Source organism: Bemisia tabaci, chromosome 6 (assembly GCF_918797505.1).
Source record: "Bemisia tabaci chromosome 6, PGI_BMITA_v3".
Classification (NCBI taxonomy): domain Eukaryota; kingdom Metazoa; phylum Arthropoda; class Insecta; order Hemiptera; family Aleyrodidae; genus Bemisia; species Bemisia tabaci.
Window position 1 is genome coordinate 33,028,988 of NC_092798.1, and position 22,044 is coordinate 33,051,031.

At 39.9% G+C, this 22,044-nt stretch overlaps 1 protein-coding gene and 1 long non-coding RNA gene across 2 annotated transcripts in view; both read right to left on the bottom strand.

Annotated features, from left to right (window-relative positions):
* Dhit (regulator of G protein signaling double hit) overlaps positions 1-22,044 on the bottom strand; it is a 190,415-nt gene that overhangs the window by 147,809 nt on the left and 20,562 nt on the right. The window lies entirely within an intron of this gene.
* LOC140224773 (uncharacterized) lies at positions 11,196-12,643 on the bottom strand. The gene is made up of 2 exons (XR_011900024.1): positions 12,433-12,643; positions 11,196-12,198 (listed from the first exon to the last, which is right to left on the bottom strand). It is a non-coding gene; the product is annotated as an uncharacterized lncRNA (long non-coding RNA).

Genomic DNA, 22,044 nt, shown 5'->3' on the forward strand with positions numbered 1-22,044 from the left:
ACTGTTCCATAAGAAGTAAAACAGTATTTAAGTTTTCAACTTTAGATAAACTTTGCTCAATGACTAGGGGAATCTCCCTCTGGTTGGTTAACATTTTCTCATCCTTTGGACACGTAACTTAGATCCTGCAAAAGAACTTATGCGATTTTATGCGTCAATCGGAAGTATTTGCATTTAAAAATTGGTTAAAATCGGATTGATCTCAGCGTTTCCAGCCGCAATATTCGGCGTTAGAACTCCTGATTATGTGTATTTAGCGCATAGCCACTAGTTACCAATTATGCCAACTCTCGGGTATTGGAGAAGTCAAAATTAGTTGCACTAGGGTCTAATGGGGTTCAATTGAAAAGCTCACACCTTTAATTGTTCCGAATGTCTATTTTTACAGTGTCTTTGGATTTTAGCCTACACTGCTTATGGAAAGTTCCAAACTGCACCCCGCGCTCAATGGTCAAAGACCGGAGGCCAAGCATTCCTTGCTTTCATCAATCAATGAAACACTCATTTTGCACTGATTACTGAACATGAAAATAAAACCTAGGGGGAAGGAACCAAGGCTGTCCCTATCCCGGCATTGCAGCGTCACCCACCTTACGCGCAAACGCCTTGATACTACTTTGTATTACCGCTGATTGTGATATAGCAAAAAAGGCCAGCTCCCATCAAAATAGAAATATAGGGGTCCAATTGTAACCGAAATGCCTATGCTAAATGTTGAAGGTGCAATGACCTGTGTGGTTAAATCAACGTATTCGGCGTCATCCGCGACACGGAATAGTCATTTCACATTCCAGTCGTTAATTATCAGAAATAAAAAGATTCAGTATTAAAATTCGGTCCGAATTCTAATATCGAAATTAAAAAGGTCTGAACGGTTGAAAACAGCGACACCATCATTCACGAGGTGAATCAAAATTGTTGCTCCGTTGTCCTTCGATTTTTTTTTGTTTTGGTTTTCAAGCATGGCAGGAGACGATGATTTTAATGACGATGGTTTTATCCTAGGGGAAGAACAGCTACTCCAGCAACAGCTGCTCCAACAACAACTGCAGCAGCACAGCAACAACAACAGCTGCAACAGCAGCAGCAGCAACAGCAACAACAAAGGTATAATATACCTCTCCTTCTCTATTCCTAATGAATAATATATATATTATTATACCTCTCCTTCTCTGGTAAATTTTCTTATTTTTCTGGTCGTTGCCTCGATGGCGACAGTGTGAATCTCAGAGTGTCCGGAAGTTAACGTACTTAACTTTCAGGGTCGATTTTTTGGCTCAAAGTATTTTTTCCTATACACGTATGCCCGAAAACGCTTCATAAGTGAGCTATGAGCATCAAAAGTTGCCTTTTTTTTTCTTTCAAATTAATGTAACTCCTCGTTATTTTGTCGTAAGTAGCTGAAACTTGGTGTGTGTGTGTGGGGGGGGGGGTATTTTTTAGCGCACTGTTCATTTTTCGTGTTTTCAAGGACGTAGAAAGAAATCCTTGTAGGACTACAAAAAAAAATTACTAGCGTCATCTTCGTAGATCAAATCTACTTCCGGCAGCGAGTCAAGTTAGCATGAAGTTTAAGGCGCGCGAATCACAAGGCGCATAAATAAACAATTTGAAACGGGAGGAATAAAAATCAATAAATATTAAACAGGAGAAGAAGCGCTCCCTTAAGGTGGAAGAGGGGGCAATGATAATAAAATTGAGAGTCCGAGGAGGGAAAGGGGTCCGCGAGGGGGGGGGGGGGAGTCGGCGGAGGAGGGAAGTCAATTTAAATTTTATGACAATGAGTTTAATTCAGCGCGGTAATAAAAAAAGGGTATAAGCTTTGGATCAAGTAATTATTCCATTTTCTCCCCGGCTCCTTCCATATCACTCGATTTGTTAACTTTAAAAAAAGATTGCGAATTGCTGGCTCTCAGCGCGCCTTCAGGCAGGCCGTCTTGGCTAGTTTCCTTTCCCGAGAATCGCCTGAACTACAATTGCTCTTCCCTTAAACGTTCAGAAAAAAAGTACGTCGGAGTAAGTGCAGTAAACCATCTCGGATCGAACGCTTCGACATGAATGAGCTATTTTTACACTCCACTAGAACTTCTGATCGGTACATGATCTAGTGTAGAAGGAAAAGATGACCAACAGAAGCCTCAGACGAGCAATCACCATCACTGCCGTACTTAGAAAGAACACAGATAATGAACGTTCGAGAGTTGCAAAATTTCCCCGGATAACACATACATTTTAGAGGGAACTTCTACGGATTCTTCCTTGAAATGTTCAAATAATATAGATGAAAGTGCGAAGGTCAATTTTAGGGAAAAATCATCAACATTTTCCTGGTAAATTTGGCTTTAGTTAAGGGAAATCTGGCAACGTCTAAAGACTCATACGGCGTTTTCACTAAGAAAGGCAGTTCAGGTTTAAGCGAATTTCATTGAGAGGTTCACTGAAAAAAAACACATTGGATCTGGAGTCCAGACTCTTGAAAACATTGACAAGAAAAAATACTCTTGATTCAATCGGATTTTTGCTTAAATCAAGAACCAAGCCTATATTAATTTGAGCGGATTTCCTTCTGATTTAAGCTTAAATCTGATTGAATCAAGAGTCCTTTTCTTGTCAATGTTTTCAAGAGTCTGAACTCTAGATTCAATGTGTTTTTTCCCCCCAAAGTTCGGTACTACTATTGTGCCTGAACCTCCGAGCTGCCATTCTATTGAAGTTCGGAACTTCCGATTCGATGATTAACGAATCGCGATGTTTGTGCGTGATTTTCGCATGACCTCGCGAGGTGGCTCTAAAAAAAGTTAAACCTATCGAAAACAAACGGATTTGATTGGTCAAATCTGATAACAACGGTGTCTACTGGTGTTGGTGATTGATGAGACAAACCGGGCCAGAACTTTAAATAAAATTAGCTTGTTGATACGCCTCAGAAGAGCAAACGTGCTGGTTTCTCTCATCGGTAGTGAGTCAAGGTCTCTATAGTCAATACCTCAACGGCGCTCTTCCTTGCATTCGCAGTTACGACGAATTTTCAACGTTCATCTTCAAGTGCAGTGTACTCCATGCATTCATTGAACAAACCATGCTAAACATGCCGACGGTATTACATAACCAACAAATTGAAGGGGTAACAAACACTATTGCATAACCCGCAGATTGAAGGGGGAATATGTAACACTCAATATGCATAACCCGAAAAATGAAGGGGCAACGTAAAATCATTTTTACAGTGTTGCCACATTGTCCAATACCCACCCCACACTGTAATTCAATTCGAATTTTTATCGCACAATTTGGCTATTAACTCTTATTCTAAAATCGTCATTGCCCTACTACTAAGCTGATATTTTATGCCGATTTGTGTCCTTTTTTCCACCTATATGGAACGGCGCTTATCATATTTTCAATTTTCACCTGTTTTACCCTAATTTAAGTAAAGTTGTCTTCTTGATTTTTCAGAATTATATACCTCGCACGCGGAGCTGGCCGGTGGATCGCCAACTTTTCCGAAAGAGTTTTTGGATCTGGGAGAAAGAATTGTGGATGTGGCAGAAAGAAGTGCGTGTATCGCAGTAAGTAATACTATTCTCACTCGTCTATACTTCCCACCCGAACCGCTCTCTTCCTTCTGTCTTATAGTGGCGTGGCGTGCTTTGCTATGTATCAATTGTATAGATCGTCCAGCCCACCTTCAAACTAGGGGCTCCAAGAGGCTCATCGATGGAACTGTTGACTGTTGCCTTTCAAAGATCGTCGGCCCGACGACCCTTGAAGGTAAACCGATGTGTCTGGATACATCACAGATCAGATCTTGAAATTTTCAAGGAATTCCGTGCAGAAATGGCTGAGAAATAGAAGAATTGGTGCAGTTTGAGAGCTCCAGTTTGAAAAAGGGCTGGACGCCTATGGAACGCCGTCCGTCCATTTACTATATATATCTTTTTTTCTTTCATTTATAAATTTTTTTTCATATATATGTTTATTCTTTTTTTTTAAAAGATATATTTACTTTACTACTAAGCTGAGATTTCATGCCGATTTGTGTCCATTTTTCCACCTATATGGAACGGCGCTTATCATATTTTCAATTTTCACCTGTTGTACCCTAATTTAAGTAAAGTTGTCTTCTTAATTTTTCAGAATTATATACCTTGTACACAGATCCGCAGAAAGAGCCGGCCAATGGGTTGCCCGATTTTCCGAGCGTGCTTTAGATATAGTGGAAAGCAGTGCTTGTATAAATGTAAGTAATACTTTTCTCACTCGTCTCTACTTCCTACCGAACCGCTCTCTTCCTCGTCTTCTGCTTATTGTTGTTTGTTTATATCCAATCCTATCACCAATTTGTTGATTATTTATTGTTCTTTTCTTTTTAATTAGTCATAGCATGAATTTTGACACGTTTTCGTGAAATTTTTCACTTGTTGTAGTATCGGAAGTGTTCTGACGGTGGATTATGTATCCGAAATGCATGCACTCGTCTTATAAATAAACATCAACTATAAAACTGCGTGATCTGGCTGTGTCTTTCTGAAAGTTGACTTCCAAAATTTAAAAAAAAAACCACGCAATATGAGGCTCAACTCATATTTTGAATCATCCTTACTTGAAAAATTCGTCGGACGACGACTTAACGGAAAAACACGATTCTCATATTGTTGAAATTCGATCGGCAACACTGAGGGCAAAGGCAAGTTGGTGGGCCCTTTTTTCTCTTTTTGTCGCTTTCGGCCGACTCGTGAGGTGCACCACTGGGAACCCGGCTACCCCTCGTCGTATAATAACGCAAAATAATTGGATTTGAAAAGACATTATTAAATTATGTTAAATGGCGTCCTTTTTGGAACTCGTACAGACCGGCTAATTTGATTAGCCTGAGCTAGCCTCTACCGCCTCCTCCCCCTTTTCCCACCACTGCGTCGCTCTTTATTTCTCGGGTGGTTCTCATTAAGGGTTATTCAAAATCCATTTGCGAAAATCGCGGCCTAGAGGGAGAGGGGGCTGCGAATTGCGGAATTCGGTCAAAACGTGTGGACCGAAATTTCGAATGATTAAAGTGTGATGTTATTCTTGTCAAAGGAGCTATCTATCATGGGTCTGAAGCAAGTGCATTGCAGAAGCCCAGGTGTACTCTCCTGGCAATAAGTGTTTAAAAGGAGGTTTAGTGACATATCATTAATTATAGGAGAAAAAGGCTCATGTTCAAAAGATATTTACTTCTGCTACAATTACGGACGAGGACATTACATTGCTGGCTGCATTCATAATGATCCAAATTTTGAACAACATTTTGAAGACCTTCAACATAACACGAAGTCTTTAACATTGCGCTACAGTTTGCTTACGGGCTCAATTTTGGGATCGAATAAGGAGGAGAGGAGGAGTCTCAATGCTAGATATTACTAGAAAATCTGTATAGGTTTGTCAGAATTGAGGAAATCTTTCTTGAGTCGCAGCTTAAAATTACAAGGGCATTATCGATCAAATGCCTAGTGTTCTCAAACAAATATTTTTTCGGACCTCTAAGTCTTAATTGGCTCAAAGTCTCATCACATATTTTTCTCTTTACAGGGCCAGAAAAGAGGAAAGCTGTATCATTGTTCGCTGTCCTGTTGCTATTAAGTGCACCGGTATAAAGTCAATCGAAGAAGAACAGGGATGAGTCTTTGGAAGCACTCCAAACAGGAATGTGTAGAAGAATATATTCTGAAAACTTGCGAGAAGAAGTAAGGAAAAACAATTCGATTTATTTCTTGTAACGCGGAAAAATTACATTTTATATGGGCATTAGAAAAATTCATCAGGGATTTCGATAGGAATGTGTGCTTCATATTCGATGAGGCTCATTGTATACCCACATGGGGGTTAGAATTATTCAGGGAACGCCTCCTAGAAATGCCACCTGGATGAAATATTTAAAAGAAAAGAAGAGTTACTGATTCCACCTTATACGAAAGTAAAACACTGAAAAAGAGGAACTTAAAATGCGCGAGGAATCTATCATTCCAGCCGCTAACTGTCGTCATTGGATCCGTTGATGAGGTATTATAGGACCAGAAAAGAGGAACGCTATATGATGGGTCGTTTTCTTGTTGCTACTAAAAAGCACCCGGTAACGTCAATCGAAGAAGAACAGGGATGATTCCTTGGAAGCACTCCAAACAGGAATGTGTAGAAGGATTTATTCTAAGAGTTGCTGATTCCACCTTATACGAAAGGAGAACACTGGAAAAGAATAATTTCAAATCTGCGAGGAATCTATCATTCCAGCCGTTAACTGTCGTCATTGGATCCGTTGATGAGGTAACTCACTGCTTGGTCGTCATAGATAATGTAAAGTATAATTTTGATTTTATTTGTCCAGTGTTTAATTTTGGCTTCAAGGTTCTTAGGCGCTAGACGCGATGTACCCTACTGAATGCTGGAGAAGGTGCCCTTTCATCGAGCAGCATGTATTTAACATAAAATTAGAGGCAAGGCACAGGGATTATAGATCTGTAAATGACTTAGTCAAAGTATTAAGCTAAGCCGATTCCTTTAATTCTTATTCTATTTTATTGTTTGTTGTCCTGTTGCTATTAAGCGCACCTGGTAACGTCAATCGAAGAAGAGCAGGGATGATTCCTTGGAAGCATTCCAAGCAGGAATGTGTAGAAGGATTTATTCTAAGAGTTACTGATTCCACCTTGTACGAAAGTAGCATACTGGAAAAGAAGAACTGAAAATTCGCCAGGGATTTATCATTTCAGCCGTTAACTGTCGTCATTGGATCCGTTGATGAGGTAACTCACTGCTTGGTCGTCATAGATAATGTAAAGTATAATTTTGATTTTATTTGTCCAGTGTTTAATTTTGGCTTCAAGGGTTCTTAGGCGCTAGACGCGAAGTACCCTACTGAATGCTGGACAGGGTGCTCTTCCATCGAGCACCACGTATTTAACATAAAATTAGAGGAAAGGCACAAAGATTATAAATCTGTAAATGACTTAGTCAAAGTATTAAGCTAAGCCGATTCCTTTAATTCTTATTCTATTTTATTGTTTGTTGTCCTGTTGCTATTAAGCGCACCTGGTAACGTCAATCGAAGAAGAGCAGGGATGATTCCTTGGAAGCATTCCAAACAGGAATGTGTAGAAGGATTTATTCTAAGAGTTACTGATTCCACCTTATACGAAAGTAGAACACTGGAAAAGAAGAATTTCAAATCTGCGAGGAATCTATCATTCCAGCCGTTAACTGTCGTCATTGAATCTGTTGATGAGTTAACTCACTGCTTGGTCGTCATAGATAATGTAAAGTACGACTTTGATTTTTTTTGCCAAGTAAGTTTAATTCTAGCTTTAAGTGATCTTATGCGCTAAACGCTAAGTACCCTACTGAATGCTGGACAAGGTACTCTTTCATCCAGCATCATGTATTTTAACATAAAATAGAGGCAAGGCACAAGGATTATAGATCTGTAAATGACTTAGTCAAAATATTAAGCTAGGCTGATCTGTTGATTTGTTACTTTTATTTTAGAGATTTACTTACTTTAATTTTTATTTTATTGTCCTGTCCTGTCCTGTACTGTCCTGTTTGCAAATTTCCAGAATGTCCCATTCTGCGAATGCCGAGACGCCCGCTCCCTCTGTTTACCCTGAGGTTGTTGCTCCTGACGCCTCAATCAAATGGTGACCCCGACGTGATTTTAAAATTTTAAGATTATTAAATAAGTGGAATAATGAAAATTGAAAATTTTCTCCATGTTTCAATGTTTTCAATGTGCTCAATGTTTTCCATGTTTGCCCCAGGTATATGGCTACGAATGACTAATCGGTTGTGGTTTTTTCCCCCTGACTGTTTTTTAAAAACTGAGGTTACAAAATTGCACTTCATGAAACATTGCTTTCCCAGATAGCACACAAATATTTTCAAAATATTTTCAGAATATTTTTAAAATATTGTCAAAATATTTTTCTCTTTTATTTCAGAAACTGGTACCGCATGCTTGTACCGCATGTAAAGAGAGAGTCTTAACTCAAAAAAAAATATTGTAGTCCAGTCATTCTAGCTTTTTACCTCGGACAAATTAGCACAAACTTTTCCTTTGGTATATAGGATCTCCAGGTACTCAATAAGACAGAAAAAAAAGTTTACCAAAAAATTCCACCGGGAAAGTGGTCAAATCGCAGTTTTTCAAATGGCGGCTTACGACGATTTTCAAGAGGACGTACATACGGTTTTACCTTTATAACTCAAGAATAATGCGTCAAACAAAAAAATTGCAAGAGATCAGATTGAAAGATCATAAAATTTTGATTAAGAATCATATACAAAATTTAGGCTTTTATTATTTTTTTTCTTTCCGAATTTTACTATTTTAAACAACAACCGGCAAAGTCTGCTGAAAATTCACGATTTTTTCGCGTTCTTGACCAATTTTAGGTCAAAAATAATGAATTTAAAATTAAAAACAATGACACCACTGAAAAGTACGCTAAATTTTACGTAAGTATACCTATCCATTTTACCTTTTCATCTATTATGACCTCATTGTGAGACGAATCATTCAAAAGCATGAAGTCAATATTCAACAACAAATTCAGCTGTTTTTTTCCGTTTCCAGCGCTTTTGATCAATTATTTTTCGACAAAAGTATAACTTATATATACTTTTTAGAAAGGTAATAAAATTTTCAAGACAAAAAACACCCTGGTTTTCATTTAAATTTTACGACACGTACCTGAAAAGCGTATTTGAGGGATTACGCTAAAAACTGATTTCTCCAGAAATTTCAGAATTTCAACGATTTTCGGCATTTTGACAGCTGGAAACTGAGGATACGATTCAACGATGGTAATCATCGTTTAGAGCATAAAATTTCCAACAAATTGCATACCTGAAATGACTGGTTCGAATTTTTTAAAAAGGGTTAGATATGGCGTAAAAGTTGTCTATTGGAAAACCCGGCTGCTCGGTTACGAACCACTTTCTTAACAAATACTCAAAATTTTTAAGTTTAGTAATTTTTGTTTGAAGTAAATCTTATGGTACCATGTAATAGCTCATGAAAGTTAAAAAAATGTCCATGAATAAATTTTTGAAGGTATTTAAGTGTACTTAGAAGCCAATTTTTGAGACTGTGAAAATTTACAAATTATTCAATAACAAGGCTTTTTCTCAGGTTTTTGTGGTTTTTCATGGCTGCAAACACAATTTTTTTCATCAAACCATGGTAATCATCAAAAAGCTGATAAAATTTCGTGTAAGAGATGTACCTTTATTTGTATTTTGGCGTCTCTCATGAAAATGCGGAGGCAATTTTGAAAAAAATTGCAATTTGCCCGAAAAAAATTTTCCCGCGATTTTTCTTATTTTTTACGTGTTAAAAGGAGTTTAAGAAAAAAAACAAGGTAAGAAATGAAAAGTTCATAAAATTTCCTATAACATAGGGCTATTGAAGTTTGCCGTAAAGACTTTGTGAGGGGTCCTACCACTGAATTTTGGTTTAAAAAAAGTTTAAAAAAAATGGATGAAATTTAATTTTTTAGTTATTTGTGAGATTATATCGCTTTAAAATGAGCTTTAAAGTTTAAAATGAATGATGTAACTGAAAAGTACTTTAAATTTTGGTCTAGAAAAGTGTGTTCAATATCCTTTTAAGTAATTATATTTGCCGGTAGGATAATTTCTTCTGGGATCAAAACTGACGCTTTTCTGAAAAAAGTCCATTTTTAGCTCCATTTTCCTAATTTTTAAGCATTTTAGAGGGGTTTGATCAAAAAACCACTGTAACCACGTGAAAGTACATAAAATTTACAATAAGATTAGGTACTTTGTTTCAAAAATTTCGATATTTTTTGTGTTTGACACGGCTTTATTTAAAATTGTCAAAAATGGCAATATTTACAGAAAGTTGATTTTCTATGCAAAGCACCATCCCCTCATTGGATTGGGCTGTATAATGAAGGCAGCTCGGGGAGCGGGTCTTTTTGCGTTGGAGGAATCAATACTAAAACTAATAATTATAATAAATTCAATACAACATTGAAAGTTGGAACCTTTGGGCGGTCAACTCTTGCGTAAGCGCAAATAAGGAATAAAACGCGAGTACAGGTGTCAACGCGGGAAGGGGATGTCAACAGGGGAGACGGGTAGCACCTGTGCTTTAGGTGACGTAACACAGGATCGTGTGACTTTATGCCCGGCTTTTCTTTTGAATGAAAAGTTCATTAATTGAAAGTTTACCGACCTACCTCCTGTCGTCTGCTTTTCGATCGCTACGAGAAAGGAATCGAACTCAATCTTCAACGGATGAGTAAAGTCAAAGTATTGAATCTACTTCTACATTTTTCTAAAATCTGTATTGTGTTATAATAAGTCCAGAATGAACCTTTCAATATATTCAATAAGTATGCGGGCCTGCTGTGTTGCTTACTAAATAAGATGTGAGATCTGGTTCACCGAGATCAGGAAACCTGTTGCTAAAGCCAATTGTAAATCAATGAAACATGTTAACAAAAAGGAAGCGGAAAATAAAGATAGTTAGTAATTCAAATATTCCTTTCTGAAATTGCTTAAATGATGTAAGAATGAAAAATTCCCCTCTCTTTCCTCCACCGGATGATCAATCAATCTATCATTGCAACAGGGAAACAATGAATCTATTCTGATGCTTAGTAAAATGAATAGGTAAGGGTTTTCGAAAACTCGTTGGCTTTGAATCTCAACTAAGAACTAAAAGTAATGACATATTGTGAGGAAGTAAATTTTCAAACAACTTGGGTATGAAAGTTTAAAAGGCCGTTTTCTCTGGAATTGCCCTTATAATTTTGTTTCATCTTGGAGAGTAGGTATTTCTACGATGAGGTAAAATAGTACGTGTCATCCTCAGCTTATGAGAGCATTACGAAATTTCGACAAATTAAAACGTGTTAAAAGTTTTCTACATATAAATTATATGAAGCCTCATGGTGGAGAGAAAGTTCCAACTCACGTGTTGATGCTTAAAAATTGGATTTTATCAGTTAATTTTTTACAGAATTTATTTCAAACCTAGATTTAGTTGAAGTCACTAATATGCCGATTTTTTCGAAAACTGCTCTTATGCGCCTTTTTCCTTCAAGCCTCTCAATTACTTTTTTACCCTTTCTTATTAACTTTTTATGTCATCAAACCGAAACCGACAAACTTTGGTAAAAATACCGGTAATACTAAGAGTGAACAGATTGGCCCAGATATTCCGGACCACATTTCACCAAAAACTGCTGTTTGTCAAACCGCCGTCAACACCTACCAAGCGGCGAGTAGGCCTTCGGCCATGCTCGGCAATCTTCGTAGCCAATCAGGTTGCCGCTCGCCGCCCGTAATCTCAAAGAAGGTTCGGCCCCTACACTTTTCGAATTTTGGATTTTGGCATTCGGCCTGATTCTCTTTTCCTCTTTTCCGTAATTAATAACAATAAAAAATTCATTTAATAATTACTTAGCGGCACCTTGTCCAATTTGTGCCTAGCGCCTCTACAACTTTGCAAATTTGGACGTTACCTTTTGAACATTTCATCCCTTCCCTTTGAAATTACTTTGAATAAGTACACTTCACATATCACACGGGACTTTTATCCGCATATTTACTTGGCTTTATTCGCAAAGGATCTTTTAAGAAGTAAATTCTTTCGATAACTTATTGGGGATGGTCAAGTCACCAATTAGAGCCCGTCATTCCATGCCATTATTATTACAGGACTAGGTTTCTTACCTATAATTTGATGGGCACCGTGAGAATAATAGATAACCACAGTATTTGATCCGTGCCTTAAAAAATGAACTGCTGGTGGCAGAACCATCTTGGTGATGTTCATTAGGAATTTTAGACTTTATTCTATTTTTTCAGCAGATGAACATTACATGGTAACTTGTAAAGTCTTGCCTCATTTTCCTCGAGTTCTACTTAGTTTGATGCCAAAAAACAAGAAAATTCATAGAGAAACGTGCCTTAAAGGTGATAGTTCCCCCTCATACTTACTATCAGAGTTCCAACGGAAAAATCTTGTTGTCATAGGTAAATACGGTTTCCATTGCTTCTTCAGCTGTTAATAGACAACTATGCGGGTTTGCTGGAGAATTTGGTGACTGCTAGGATTGTTAATTAGTATCTCCGAAGCCTGGTTGTTATAGCTAAACTTAAAGCATTGGCTTCAACGCATCGCAAAACCAGAACCTTGGAGAGACCAGCGAACATCCATAAGAAAGTGAGTGAGGAGCAAGGTACCTAGCATTGTACATCCGTCTGGATTTCACAACTACCGTTCCTAGGGATTTAGGATTCAGATTCGCACATCAACCAGTAAGCTTTTCTCCCCAATCATCTTGATATAGAGGCAGCTATGCAAGGCGCAGCCAGGTAGTCCAATGCTCAAGCCACTTAATCAACACAAATATTATCCTAACTTACAACAAAATGACTTGTTTCTTCTCTAACAATGGAACCGGAAAATGTTACTTTGAATGCGCGAGAAACTTCTTTGGTCGAGATGAAGAAACGTAAATGAAGAAATGAGTCCGGAACATCTCGACCAGGTACAGGCCGCTTTGTTTACATTAGGAGTCTGGAGTATCTCGCCGCAATTTCACTTGAAATCACCATGAACAGATCAACGGGTAACTGATATTTGATTTTACGAAAGGGATAAATGTTAGACGCGGACGAAAGTTCTTTTGTCGAGGTGAAGAAACGCTAACGCTGAGAAATTGAGTCTGGAACATCTCGAGGAAGTCCGCTCTGGGTCCGCTTTGTTTATGTCCGGACTATGTCTCCGTTCGTTTGTTTACATTAGGAGCGAGTTTGACACCGATGACAGACTTTGGTTTTTGATGAAAATTTGGTCTGGAATATCTGGGCCAAACGCAAAAACCGCAATACTAAGTGTCTTGAAAATAAGTCGATAAACAGGTATGTTACGAATAAGGGCCGCCATCTTCTTGCCGACATCTTGTATTTTGATTTTGACTACAATTAATATCAAATTCAAAATGTACAGGTCAAAATACCAGGGTTATACTGAGTTTCATGAAAATCCGCCGATAAAAAAGTAGTTTCCAAATTATGGGCGCCATCTTTAATTTTTAAAAATTATGGCCACCACCTTCTTCCCGCCATCTTTGATTTCAATTCTGGTTAGAACCGACATCGAATTCAAATTCTCTAGGTCAAAATACAGGGTTTTACTAAGTTTCATGCAAATCAGTCGATAAACAGGTATCTAACAATTACTGCCGCCATCTTGTTTTCCGCCATCTTGAATTTTGATTCAGACTGAAAGTAACGTCAAATTCGAATTTCCTAGGTCGATATACCGGGGTACACCAAATTTCATGAAAATCTGCCGACAAATAGGTGTTTTACAGTTTTTTTTCTTAGAATCTTTAGCTGCGATAGTCTAAACAGTGAACGGATCAGATAAGCCGCCGTCCCCCCCCCCCCCCCCCCCGGGTTGACCACCTCTCTAAGGTGCTTCTCCCTTTACTATGTACCATGGCTATCAAATTAATAACAAAATTTATTTCAAAAATAGTCGAATACTCGTGAAAAAAGTTCACACTGATCGAAATTCCAGCCAAAATTTACAAAAAGTAAAAAATGTCAAATTTGACACCATTACATAAAGGCCCTATAAAGGTCTTTTTACCTTCAGTTAAATTTTGATGTAATATGTGTTTTCAAAAGAAAATTTCACGCTCTTTCCAATGTACCAACAGTTTTGAGAGAAAAAATTCCTCCATTGCTGTATCTTAAAAGTTACAAACCAAACCTGAAATTTCAAGAAAATTCTAGCCTTTTTTTTCGGTGTCTGACCTCGTAGCTCGGCACCAACAAGTCAAAATTAAAAAAACTAACATATATTCGTGAGCAGAATTTTATACTCTAAAAAAAACGACAAGAATGGTTTTTTTCACTGGATGCACCAGAATCACGCAAAATCGGGAAAACGATGACGAAGTCAACAATCAATTTATGCGTTATTTCAGACGGCCGCCATTTTGTTATAAGCAATTTTGACTGTGTTCCCGAGGGGGCTAATGGTAAACTTTTTTTGGGGGGCTCTAGACATGTTTTGGAGCGCTTTAAAACACAAGAGAAGTTTGTGCTAATTTGTCTGAGGTTAGGCCCCTTTTTTGGCTAGAATGACTGGACTATTGTCACACCATAAATGAGAAATAAGGAGGACATGCATGCACTCAGCGATTACTGAGTGAGCACTGGATAATTAACTCCACAGCTACTTCCAATTATTTTCGTCGGAACAACACGCGCTCGAGGTGAGAATTCGTTATTGGTTCCGGGAACTTCGTGGGCCTATTCAACACCTAAAACCCCTCGTAGCGAAAACGAAGAGAAGCCGTCTCACGACTTCGAGACAGCGGCGCGTGAGAGGCGTGGAAGACAGGAGTGCATTCAACTACTCCACTTGCTACCACGGGCTGATCTGCCTACACAATAACTGATCCTGCAATTTCCAGTATTATCGCATAGTTTTTCATAATAGTTTCAATGGCTCGGCAGTGCCATTGACAAAACGGTTCGTCAAGCGATCCGCGAGCGCCCCGCGCTCACCGCAGCCCGCGACCTACCCCACTGAAACCGCGGAGAGCGGCTGGTAGGTATTTGTTGGTGGAGACAACCGCTTTGCGCCCCCTCTCCGCGCCCCGCGTGACCCCGGTTGACTGTTGGGCGCGGCCCGCGGAGGGAAAAAACAGTCGGGGGCTGCCTATCGGGGCTTTTAGTGTAATTAGTCGGGAATAAAGTTGCGAGGGCTTTTGATATGCCTCGGAAATATGTCGGCGTTCCGGCGCGGCCATTGTTCGCGGCGCGCGATTCGTCGATACATTCCGGTGCGGGAATTTCCCGCATATTTCGCGTGCGCTCCCCGAGTATTTTCCTATTTTTCGAATAATTTTTGTCCCTTTCTTCGGGCCCCCGGGCGCTGCGCTTCGGGATCATTGTTTATCCGAGTGGCTGCCTGTGATGCACTCCGCGCTGTTTCGTCGGTTGTCGTCGAGTTCCCGCTGAAAGGTGGGGCTCGATAAGTAAGTCAATTGTGCCACTACAAAAATCCCTCCCTAAAAAGAATGCGTCTGAATTCGGAGAGTATTGTCCGGCCGAAAAGCCTCCAACGGAGACCAAACTGATTCTGCAGAGTCAAATATCAATATCCTGATCACGTCTTCCGGGTGGTACTACATAAGAGCTTGACCTTGTTTACTGTTGGATATTGTATGTACATACTGTACTTCTAGAGAAAATGCAATAAACGGTCTCACATCTCGGTCCAGACATCATGGGAGAATGCAATAGTGTATACATTTTCTTAGGAAAAATGCACTAAAAAGTAAAAATATGGGTGAAAAATCAAAACACGCAGGCTCGGACTGGCCATAAGGCCTATCTGTCAAATAGCAGATAGGCATTATGGCGCGCCGAAAACGCGCCCCTCTGACATAGCAAAATAAGAAGAGAAAAAAAAATTACGATCGAGAATATTTGCGAAAAATTTCTTAAATGAACGGAAGAAGAGAGAGCTGGGAGTAACGAAAGGTGATTTTATGCATGATAAAGACGAACAGAGGTCCAATAACTACTTTCTGAAGTGTGAACACATTTCTGTGAAATTTTCACCCTTTTGTTGACGTACGGGCGCTTTAGTAGTGAACAGAGGTCCAATAACTACTTTCTGAAGCGTAAACACTTTTCTGTGAAACTTTCACCTTTCTGTTGACAAATACAGGCGCTTTATCAAACCCTCCTTATTTCGCTACATGCAACTCCCTCAGAAGCGATGGTCGGTTCGAATTTCGAACGTACGCACCTTTTGAGAGACCTTTAAGCATATTTCTTCCTTTTCAAAATGACTATTGATTTGGGCATACCATTGCATGTCTCGGGCAAACTTAACCTTAATTTATCTCGAAAATAAAAAAAAAAAGACATCTAAAGTGTAAACGTGATATAACAATTCGCGTAAGATTGATGTCCACATTGCATATGAAAAATGTAAGACGCGATGGCGTGAGTCGTGAACTCGTATAATTTTCTGCTCTATGCTACTAGTTTGAAGCACCATTACGAATAAGACAAGCGCAAACAAACACAATATGGAAATAAGGCGAGGGAAAGGATGATCATTAACGACGGCTCAGAGATACAACTATTCGTACTTGATGGACGTCCGTGCTGCATCTGAAAACTTGAAGGCGCGATGATGCGAAGCGTGAGCTCTCACTGCAGATTGCTGTCGCTATCAATGAGGTGTCGCTCAGATTCGGTAGAAAAGTTGAGGAAGAGACCCGAACACATCTCTCCTACCTTCGGCTGTGTTACTCACGTAGTGCTTGAAGCACAATTACGATTAAGGACAAACGCAAGAAAACACAGTATGGAAATAGAGGAAGGGAAAGGATGCGCGTTTACGACGGCGCGGCGCAGAGATACAACTATTCGCACTTGATGGACGTCCGTGCTGCATCTTAAAAATGGAGGGCGCGATGACGCGAAGCGTGAGCTCTCAATGCTCGGTTATATGCGGTCAATGAGGTGTCGCTCAGATTCGGAGAAAACTTAAAAATGAGGCCCGAATACGTCTTTCCTGTAGCCATGTTTACCCATCCTTACTCTCATCAAATTGTATTCATCTTTATAGACTATTTTGTTGGGCGTTTTATTATCCTAGGCAGGCGTAACACTAAAATCTAAATCATAATCCAAATGGAGAAGAAAGAGACTTATGTTCTAGAACATAAACTCATGATCATACTGATGCTGCTTTCACCTAAATCGAGTTCCCACCGGTGAGTCATCCACATGGCCGGTTGTACCTTTCAATTGACAGAAAGGATCCAAGCCACAGCAGCTATTGCCAAATTAAACTGGGAAATTTATTTTAGAAAGGAGACTATTTCTCCAGGTTCCTTTGAAAATTTAACGGAACTTCTTAGTTCTACGCAGAAAATTCACTATAAATTGCGCACATATCCGCACAGCCGTTTTAATCAAAAAATCCAATCGCCCAATTAATTTAGGCAATTTTAATTTATATTAATTTATTTAGGATGGTTGTCGTGGCTTAGTTCCAGTCTGCTAAGCACGGTCCGAACAATTAACCTCGATCTGCACCTTCCTTTCATATATCTATTACCTCTTGGCTCAAAAGCTAGGTTCCGAAAACTAGGAAACAGACACCTACTGTGCGGCGGGGAAAACCACCGAAAACAGCGGGTTTTAATGTCGCAGATTAACATGACAATGAGGGTTAAATGAGAGAAAAAAGGACGGCCAGACATCAGTATTCGCGCCGCGTCCGCCGCGCGACCCCGTTGGTCCTGGGCGGATGGGGGTGGGGGATGCTTCAAAATAAGGTGTTTTCAATAAGGGAATTAAAGCGTCGCCGGCTAACGAAGGCGAGGCCCGAAAAACTCCACCGTGTCGCGACAGAGAGCGGTTACTCTGTCCCGGAGTGAGCCGTGCATCCGCGCTCTCTTACGGGTCCCGAGGCCCACGTTAGCGTGGAGTTAGGGCGTTTTCCGCAACACAGGAGCGATGGATGCTGCGTTGCTCGTCGGGCGGGCGTTGAGCGTTGAGCACCGAGGAACACCGGTGCGGCGCGGCAACCCGGCGGCGGACTCATTAGAAAGTCTTACTCAATCCGCGCCTCGTTGGGGAAGTAGTGGAAACTTTGGGCGAGAGTAATCAGGATGAGTTTCTTCGCCGTTGAGACTCAGTGTCGCCCGCTACTCGGCGACTTTTCCGCCGCATGGAGTAGAAACCTCCTATGAGCACTTGGGAGTTACCGAAATCCCTCAGTTATGTGTTTTATTCGGGATACTTGTGATCTTATTCATTCTTCTTAGGGAATTTAAGTCGCGGTTTTTCAAGTGTAATTATCTTCATAATATCACTGTTAGAAATCTAACTCGAGGATTCTCTCCGAGTGAATGCTACGGGCAATACGGACATGAAAAGTACACCCGGTACGGATATCGCTCGTGGTCGGAGGGCAGAACCCGTTTTAATTACGTAATACCATACTCCTTTATTATCAGAATTTTCGGTTTTTGGCTACTCATACTGATGAAAACAAAAGTTGAGCTATTAGCCGATTTTTCAAATATACGCAATGATTGCGACTCAGACCATGCTTTGATACAATGAAGCAATTTGCAAGAGGATGTATGGCCTGAGTCGCAATCACCGCTTATATTTAAAAATCAGCTAATAGCTCAACGTATGTTTTCATCTTAATTATTACCATACTTAAGGTTCGAAAGTCGTAAAGCTCTAAACATTTTCCGCGAGTTCGCGATTCGCCTTTCTGAAAAGAAACAAACTTGGAAATCCCAAACTTCGGCAAAACATGAAATCATACGGTGAAAAAAAAAATCAAAGCTTAAGTTTCATGGGTAACAGTTTCGGAGATTTTAACATTTATCCTAAAAACATCGGCACGAAACTTTGGAGCATTTCTAACTGAAAATTCCAGTTATGTTTTGGTGTGGTGACGTGCAAAAATCAGCAAAATGTTGAGTAGAAATTGTAGTCAAATTCCTGTAAAATATGGGATTATTAGAGTCGATTTTGCAACTTAGGAGTAGAGATTCCTTCGTTTGAGAATAGAAGAAATTATCGATTTGTGGTTGTCGGAGCACTGATGAGCTTTAAAAAAAATTCGAAGTTTAACTATTTCATAGATTTTAACGCTAACACTAAAAACATCGGTGTTCATTTTGGCTTTAACTTTGGATCCGACGTTCGGGAATCGATTGGCATCGATGATTGGGAGGCAACTATCTTGACCCCGAGCGGGTTTCTTGGCTCCGCCTCGACTTTTCCGGGGCGAAAAGCGGTCGACACGACCTTTTTTCCGCGGGAGAAGTCGGCAACGGGGGCCGGAGGGCAAGCTTTGTCTGTGTCTCGGCTATTGTTTACAAAGAAAACCGGGGCTCGGGGCGCTTCGGGTGTTGGCGGGGTCTTTGTTGATGCTCGGCGGAATAACCTATTGGCTACTTATACTTATCACGGCGGCGTCCTCGCTTCGGCTGTGTCATCTTGCATCGCGCCCACTCTCGCCTTGACGTGGATAAATATCCCACCACCCCAGAGAGCGCCGTGATCCCTATCTTCCCGATTTGCATTCGCCGGGAATCGGGATCTTCGCCCGTTCCCGGTCCCCGATTCACCGACCGTGAAATGTAACGGAAAGAAGAGAAAAAAAAGGAGTGCGCATCGCGAAATTTCATATGTCATCTTGAACGCATCCAGCCGCATATGTTGGAATCGTCTTGAGCTTGATCCGGGACAAAAATTTAGTCTGGTACACATTACTAAGTGAAATCTAATCGCATCCAGCTGCATACGTTGGAATCCTCTTGAGCCTAATTCAAAACAAAAATTTACTATGGTACATATTTTTAAGGACACCGTTGGTGTAATTTAGTTTTATAACAGTGTTCATGTCCAATTCACCGACCGTCAAATGTAACGATAAAAGGAGACAAAAGAAAATAGAGTGCATCAAGAAATTTCATAAGTAATCTTGAACGCATCCAGCCATATACATTATATGCTGGAATCTTCTCGAGCTTAATCCAGTACAATAATTTAGTTGGGTACACATTACTGAGTAAAATCGAATTGCATCCAGCTGCATGCGTTGGAATCTTCTTGAGCCTAATGCAGAACAAAAATTTACTCTGGTACACATTCTTAAGTGAAATCAGGAGAGTTTAGAATGGAGACTGCTGGCGTAATTTAGTTTTATAAAAGTGTTCATAACCGATTCACCGACCGTGAAATGTAAAGGGAAAGAAGAGGGAAAAGGAGGATCGCATCGCGAACTTTTGTACGTCATCTTGAACGCATCCAGCCGCATACGTTTGAATCCTCTTGAGCTTAATTCAGTACAACAATTAACTCTGGTACGCATTTTTCAGTGAAATCAGAAATGGTCTCCTGAGTAGCATACGTTGGAATCCTCTTAAGCCTAATTCAATACACAAATTTACTATGGTACACATTTTTAAGGACAATGTTGGCGTAATTTAGTTTTATAAAAGTGTTCATCTCCGATTTACCGACCGTGAAATGAAACGAAAAAAAAGAGAAGTGCATCGCGAAATCTCATGTGTCATCTTGAATGCATCCAGCCACATCATGTGTTGGAATTCTCTTGAGCTAAATTCAGTTGTTCGGTTTCCGCAAACTCGAGAGCAATGAGCTGCAATAAAGCTAGGGTGAGCCTGTAATAGGCTATACGTAATCTGGATTCCCCCGGCCTTGCGAGTAGGCAATTCACTTCGAATTGAAGTGAAAAAAACAACTTTTCAACGGCGCAGCGGCTCAGATATCGATGTGCGCAGGGGAGCTGTACCGTCCCTCATGCTTCCTTTGGCCGCCTAGACCACAATTCACTTTCACAGAGGTCCTACTAGTTCCAAACTAGAGAAAAGTAACTCATAGCTTCGAGAAAAAGTAACTAATGACTTCGAGAAAAATAACTGTAACATAAAATGTAGCCTTGACCGGCGTATAACTCAAAATCCCTTCAAACCAATGGAGCAAAGAAATACGTCCCTAAGCAGCCCCAGAATACGATAAGTAAAGGTCAAGTATGAATTTGTACAAGACATGAAAGAAAAAAAAATTGAAAAATTGAGATTTCATCATTTTTATGATTTTTTGGTCTATTTACATGGTGCTATTGAGATAACCACACCCATCAGCTGAGTTTGAATTGGAATTCATTTTGCAGGTGGACACTAAAATTTTAGGCACGGTTCTGAAATGGAATATGCACCATTACTTTTCTTTTGCAAAGTGTTTCTATGGATGAGCCAAACATTGTAGTTCCATGTTGCAAAATTGAGTCATACTTTTTCAATTGAATAAGGAAGGGTTTCAATTTATAATTTAATAAAAACTACTTTATGGCACTTTTATTGCATATGATACTATCTATTGAAAGTCTGACGTTAATCGAAGCACTTAATTTCTCTCCTTTACCAAATAGATCCTCATGTTTTTTACGTATGATATTATGTTTCAGTAAATGGGAAATCAGATGAGTTCATAGTGAATGAGATAGTGCGTCATGTGGCGCCCCTACCTCCGCCACCACATCCAGTTTATGGCATTGAGGCAAGCCAAGTGGCACCTTCGCCGCACCCCCACCTTCGCCCGCATATCCAGTATATGGAGCAAGCCAAAAATGGGCAGCGCCCCCGGCTGGGCAGGTTATGGACAGTGGCCCAAGCTGACCCAAGAACAACCGCATCATGTACCATCAAGTATACATTTGTACATTTGTCAAGTACAGCCTCAATCTTCCGAAGTTAGACCTAATAAGAAGCTTATTTCGAAGATAATTGCAGGATATTTCATAAAAATGAGGGATTGCTAACTCCCAGAAAGACTGGGGAATGTAGCAGCTGGGAGAACGCTGTGAAAAACGGCTAATGTATATGAGGTATTTAGTTAATATCTTTTAAAAAAATATGAAAAACCTCTACAGATGCATTCGAATGATAAGTTACACATCCAGAAAAGTTAAAAAATAGATTCGAGAAGTGCGGTCATGTCCCTTGGAATACTCATGCAGTAGATTTTTAGAAAATTACTTGCCATTCAGGACCAGTGGCGTGCGGTGGGTTCAGTGACAAGGCAAGCTCTAGCGTTCGCCATCCGGGGGGGGGGGGGGGGTTGTTAACGTAGCCTCTTTCCCTTCCCCCTCCCCTAGCCTCCCTAGAAAATTCTCAAAATTTTACTCTATTTGCTCTATTTTTCGGATGAAATCTGATGGAACGTAACGTCTTGAAAAACTGTATTTTTATTTTTTTTCTCTCTTATTTATGATTTCTCGTTTACTCAACTTGTTTCGAATGTTATTGAGCATTGGAGGACGGCTCCTTACTCATAACTCCTAATTTTGCCACTTATGTGAGGTATTATAGTCTTAATTCTACAGCATTTAGAATTTTTTGAGTTATTTAAATTTCCCCAAAAAAAAAGGCTTTCTGC